Source organism: Gymnogyps californianus, chromosome 2 (genome assembly GCF_018139145.2).
Source record: "Gymnogyps californianus isolate 813 chromosome 2, ASM1813914v2, whole genome shotgun sequence".
Lineage (NCBI taxonomy): Eukaryota > Metazoa > Chordata > Aves > Accipitriformes > Cathartidae > Gymnogyps > Gymnogyps californianus.
Genome location: NC_059472.1, coordinates 92427650 through 92434060, shown reverse-complemented (window position 1 = coordinate 92434060; position 6411 = coordinate 92427650). Strand labels below are relative to the sequence as shown.

The following is a 6411-nucleotide window of genomic DNA, read 5'->3' as shown; positions in this document are numbered from 1 at the left end:
GGGTCTGTAGGAGAAGCAGGCTCTTCCTCCTACACCCTCCCCAGCAGGGCTCAGTAGATGAACCTCATCAAGTTATTTGAGCTCTCCAGGCCTTGGCTTCTTCCTCTGTGAGCTGATGGGTAAATACCTCAGCACTATAGAGGAGACTGACAAGACTGTGCTTTATAGTATCCCTAACACAACCCAAAATCTCCTGCACAATAGAAATTCCTCTTAGGGAATAGGTCTGTAGAGCTTAATAGAGATTTATTTATTTTTAGGAGTTGCATAGCTATAATTCAATTCATTCTGACTAATGTGTCCAGACTTGTTCTTCATGGTCTTTTCTTATGCCCAATACCTTTTCTCTTAACCTGCTTTCCCTTTAAAAACCTTCCCACCATTTTAGGGCCTCTCTCGCAATCCCCAAGCAGATAAACTTTGATTTATGATCTCTCCTAAGTTTGCAGCAGCAGAGAGTAAAAAAGATATTTTCTCTGTCAGGCAAAGAAATCCTCACTTATCGCTTTCCCCTCTTTCCCCCGATGTGGGGTGCTGGCGGAGCCGATTAGCAGAGCTGCTGTTCTCAGCCCCCATGCGACACACGGCAGAAGGAGCCATGCTGCCAGGTTGGCAGCCTCCGCTGGAACAGCATCCCTCTTACAACACGCATCTGGAGGAACGGCTGGAAATCCAAATCTGTGGAACATCAGCATTATTAGAGATGAAGCTAAGCTACAGGTTTGGAATCCAAATCTTAATTTATTTCCAAATTGAAGAACCGGGGACTTGTTTCAACGCTTTAAAGAAACAAAGAGCCATGAGGTTTTGATCTGAATCAGAAAACTCAAGTGTGTTCAGAGCCTGGCTTTTGGTTTGGGCCCTGTGCCTAATCACAACTGGTTATAAAGTGATTACTCAGCACTGCTTGTCCAGTTCATTCATCTTGCAGCCTCTGTACTACTTCTGTGCTGTTATGTATACTTGGCATCCTTTACCTGTTTATGTCCGTGATTAGGTAAATCTAAATGTATTTTTGCTTCCACGCAAAGGAGCTAAAATGTTGGATGGGGGGTTGGGGGGATCACCTCAAACGTTTCAGTTTCTCATTTCTGACATCCACAGAGAGCCACAAAATGTAGGTGTTTTGTGCAAAAGCCGAGTTCCTAAGTTACTTGAAGTGAGCTGCTACTGGTATGTACCATGCAGAGTTTTTCTTTGTTGGTGCTACCGCTTTATAGTGTTCAAAAATAACCCAAACAGGTTAGGTAGTAACCAAGATATTATCTGAGTTAAATTTTACCTCAGGGGATTCCTTCAGAGTCAAAAATGTTTTAGTCTGTCTGCACGAATGTGGCCCCAAGGAAGATTTTACAAGCAAACAAGTTGAACGGCACAAAAAAGCAGGCAAATGTAGAAAGGAGGGGGAAAGGAACAGAAACAATTGCGACACATTTTAGTAGCTATGTTTTTTAATATCTTAGTACTGATGTTTGTCTGTCTTTGCAAAAAATGAAAATACATCTGGGCTTTTGTAAAAATGACAGCTTGCTTGTTTTGGTTTTGTAAGAGGCACAGGCAGGTCCAAACAAAAATCCCAGAACCAAACACCATTTGTGGTAGGAAGAATCAAACTCCCAGAATACAAGCACTCCTTTAATTTGAGTACTTTACAATCCAAATCCTCTTGTGTCTCTGGATTATACTGCTGGGCATTGTCTGACCATAAAGCCAATTTAATTTTCCAGGGCATGGATGATCTTTCAGTGCTTTTGAGTTGATCTAGAGAATTTTACACTGCTTACTTCTTCCATTGCCAGTTTAATAAGGAAAATAACTTAAGCCAGAGGTGTCTATGTCCCTTGGTAACCTTGATCTGCATATATAGCCTCTTGTGTTCACAGCAGCCTGGTTTAAGGTAGAAAAGAGACAGCCAGCTCACTGTCTTCCTGCCTTCTGACCCACACCCTTTTCATATCTGCAGGTCCCACCTTCTTCCCCTGTAATAAGTAAGACCAAAACTTTAGGACACTCATACACACACAAACTATATGAGCACTCATATACTTTGGTATTTGAAATCCAGATAGGAATTACGCTGAATTACCCAGCCATGTCTCTTTATAGCAGTAGAATTGAGCAAGAAACCTACCTATGAACCCAGGCGCAATATTACACAAGCCGATTTGGATCATATGATATACAGACTATCTAATATGTGCATTGTAGCTACTATTTTCCCAACAGCACAAAATAAAAATGAACAAATACGTAACACATTTTGGCATGACTCCCTTCATATCTTCTCTTCACATCTTCTCTTCACATGCATGCTGATATTAATAAGTGTTTTTTTCTTCACCTGTATATTTGCACAGATGCTCATATACAGGCAGGTAGATAAATAAGTGTGTCTCTCTCTGTTTATACACAATTTATAATTACTGTTATATTGCATATATATTTTAAATACCTTTAATATGTACTACATATATGTAACATATTTTTATATATTTGGCCACAAAAGAACAGATGTTGTATTATGTTTAAACATGTCTAAATGTGTCTTGCTAAAAATATTTTGCCTACTGTCCTACTGTACCTACCTACTTTCAGAAGGCAACAAATCAAAGGGGGAAATGAGAGAAAAAGAGCGTTTTAGCACAAATCCTCCAACACTTTACTAGCCAACCAGGGCAGATGAACAAAGCCCCGGGATTTAGAGGACAAGCTATACAGCTCTGGCTGCACTAATTTCACTGCAAGCTGATGTTAGGCAGAGTTTTGTAGCCAACTCATTTCCACTCTCCCCGTTCAGTTTAGTATTGTGCACAGGGTACACCAGGTCTTGCAAGGAACTTCTGGATAGACAGCAAGAGAAATTCAGCATATAGTACTATCAGAATTACTTGTGGCTAGCCATTCACGGATAAAAAATGCTGAAAAATATTTGTTCCTGATAAGCATTGACCAACATGACTAGCAAACCTGTTAAAAGTCTTGTTCTTTACTGCATTTATCTAAATCAGTGACTTCAGCAGGCCTGCACCAAAGCTGAACTGTGAATCAAGGCCAAGATGAATTCAGAGAGAGAGAGAGAGAGAAGCAGAGGCAATGAAGTTAGGACTTTAGCCAGGGACTTGTCCCAGAGGGTCCTAGCTGGATGGTGTGAGCCCAAACGAAGCCCAGGAAGAGGTGAGGAGGAGAGCAGCATGGGTGATCAGCAGCCCAGAGCTCCTGCCCCGACCCTGTTTTGGTTAGCAGCAGTCACAGCCTGTGAGCAGGACTCTAACCCCCGCACAACTGGGATACTGGCACTATTCTAGGACATTAGTCCAAGCTGTTTGGGGAAGTGCTGTAAATATCCCCATTGTATAGACAAGGAAATAAAGTATGCAAGGACAAAATGCTTTACCACGAGGCCAGGAGATGCAAAGATTACAAGAAAAAGGGTCATGTCACTACCTTAAGTCGAGATTTTCCGGTACTGAAAAGATCAGTGGACTACTTTGCTATTAGTTAGAGAGGAATAGACCTTCAGGGGACACCCAGAAATCATATGGGCTATTTCAGTACCCCAATGTGGGGTAATTTCCTGGATGTAGTTCTCTGTATCTATTCCTAAAGGCCTCCAAATGTCCCCCATAGCCAAACCTGTTTGAGTGCATCAGTACAGGTTATTCTTTATGGTAGATACAGTTGCAAATTTTGCATTCGCTTCAATTTCTAACTTTCTTTTGAAAGGTGTATCACCTCCAGGGGCTGGTTTTGTATCCCTTCAGAACACGACAAATAATAAACTGATGAGCAGAGGTGAGCAGGACCAAAAAGAGGAAAACCACCCAGCTCTCTGTGAACTACACAAATTAATTTCTTCGTTGTCTAAAAATGTTCTTGCCTTTTTACTCTTAAACTTCACCCATCAGTCATTCTTCTCCCTGAGGAATAATTAGTCTGAGAATTTCTGTATATCAAGGAGAGCATGCTGTTATTTTTAATTTTTCATGGTAACTAAAGGGATGGTGAATTCTTGGTTGTTTATCTGAGTTTCATAACAGTAAGATCAGAGCAATGGGCGCAGAGAGCAATGAGTATGGGCTACTATCTATGTATTCATTATCTTGTCCTTTTAGTACAAGCATATTTTTCAGAGGAAAGCATCCTGAGACAAATCTGTTACCTGGATATGAGATGTAGACTGATTCACCAGCAGCATTGAAGCTACTTTAGATTTTCATGCAGGGAAACAACAGAAACTGGGGTCTAATTTCGAGCTGACTTCTACCCCCATCTGTGATGCTAACTGCAAGAGAAACAGTGCTAAAACACATTGATGCTTCCCAGCATGTAGGGAGTTTCTTGGTGTGAATTAGAGCTACGCACTCACCAGAGAAGCAGCCTCACTTGAAGATTAGAGCACTGCACTGAAAACTGCTGCAAAGCAAAATACCATTGCTCCTTCAGAGTGGGAAACTACAATGGTAGCTCTACCCTATTAAGAGAGAAAACTTACAGACATTGGCACCATGACGAGACTTTTCCTTAGAGCTGAAGGGCCCAGAAAGGACATCTTCATCCCTACTTTGTTCCTCTGTACTTCTTCTGTAACAATGAAGCAATACTTAAAAATGATACTAAACCTGGAAAGGCTTTGGGTCTTCCAAAGCAGAAGAGTTAACTTTGAGTAACTCTCAGACAGAGTTACAATGGGGTCGGATCCTTTCTTCTCACATAGACTATCTGCCTGGCAAAAACCTCTTACTTCTGCCTCTCGATCCAATTACAGCTTTGAGGGATGCCGATGAGAGTGGGTCCAGTGGCAGAGGATAATCTGTACTGACTCCAGACAATAGGGTGCGGAGGCAGCGATGCTCCGAAAGCCTCACAACTGAGGCTTAACAACCACCTCTGTGGAGGCAAAGCTTCCTGAACCGATTCAAAAAAGTTGCTGTCAAGGACAGCTGTCAGGCAGCAGAGTCTGCAGGCAAATAAGACCTTTTGTATTTGCAAAGCCTCACATGTGAACCGTTTCATTCATCTGGGATAAAGTTAAATAGGTGCTGGCTTATGTTTGAAATATGTCCAAGGTGGTTTACCTGAATGGTATTCATGTCAACAGAGTTTTATCACCTTTAAATTGTTTTTGTTTTATTTGCCTACTCATAAACCATTCCAGGGAGTGTTTATGGTTTATTTAAAGCCCAGTGGTATTGGGACAAGTTGTACAGCATTGCCATTTTTTGCGTTTCCTTGATCAGCTTCACCTACTACACAGAATCAGGAAGGTCTGCCTAGCTTTGACCAATGGCAACAGAAAAGCCTTTTCTCCAGTGTCTGACTGGGACAGCTACAAGGCCAGTAAATGCCTTACCATGCAGTTATTTGAAAGTACTTCCAGGCTGCTTTTGCAAAAGACGCAGCCTGACACAGCTAACAAATAATTTTACTAGCTCCATCTATAGATCTGATATATTTTTGAGCCAAAAATATTTATTACAAATGGCATTATGTAGAAAAGATTGAGAAGTTTTGCTCTGTTGCCACTGAGCTAAGCTTAAGTGCTGTGTTCAACTACAGCACATCTCTGGGAAGACAGCTGGTCTCATGGTCTTGATTTGGCCGTCTCTGGAGATGAAGAGTTCAGCACTGTCCTGAAAATGTTTGGTCATCAGATGACCTCAACCACAGAGGAATATAAAAAAAAAATCTTTCCCAAGTATTTCCCACTTCCCCATCCCAACAGGTCTTTTCTTGGTCTTCTCTGCCCCTGTCCTGTTTTTCAACTTTCTTTTGGATTGTGAGTTGCAGGAGAAGACATCACATTCCACGTGGTCTTCACCAGTAAAGTGCTCTTCACGCAGGTAAAAAATAAACCTTAGGCTCCCGTTTACTGCTCCTGCCTGTTTTTTACATTCAAAGGCTGCCTTAATCCTTTTGGCCATGATACCAGCCTAGGAAGGCCTCTGAAGCTAGTTCCCCGCTGATCTGAAATCCTCTGCAGAATCACTGTCCTCCAGAATACCTGTCACCCCTTCTCACACCACCAGACCCCTTTCAAAGGCATGGCCCAGCACTTCTTGTTCCCAGGTGCATCCATTTGCATTTGCTTGCATTCAAGTGCAAGGCTGTTTCCCAAAAGGATCTTGATTATCCATCTGTTCACATCCTTGGACACAAAAAAGCAGATTAAAAGGAATTAGAAAATGGTTACACGAAGACATCTTCTAAGGATCTCACAATTTTTTTTTTTTTTAATAATAGTCTAACTCCATTAAGGAAAAAAATCCAATTTTAAGTGGTTTTGTCAATGGTGGGAGTTAGCAGGGAAGACAAGGAGCTCAACTTTAGCCAGGTTAAACAATAACTTGCTACTATTTGTGGCTGGCTCCCAGAGGGCCAAAGAAATTAACTCGTGGTTAGTTAAATAATAGT

General features: G+C 41.6%; 1 long non-coding RNA gene across 3 annotated transcripts in view; it reads right to left on the bottom strand.

Annotated features, from left to right (window-relative positions):
- Window positions 1–1452: 1452 nt before the first annotated feature.
- The window catches only part of LOC127013168 (uncharacterized), a 62203-nt gene continuing 57244 nt past the window's right edge, over window positions 1453–6411 (bottom strand). For 2 of the 3 annotated variants that reach the window (XR_007766052.1, XR_007766054.1), the window contains exon 4: window positions 1453–1979. This is a non-coding gene — a long non-coding RNA (uncharacterized LOC127013168). Of the gene's footprint in view, window positions 1980–5696; window positions 6146–6411 lie in introns of those variants that run through there. The other variant, XR_007766053.1, reaches the window with a different exon arrangement.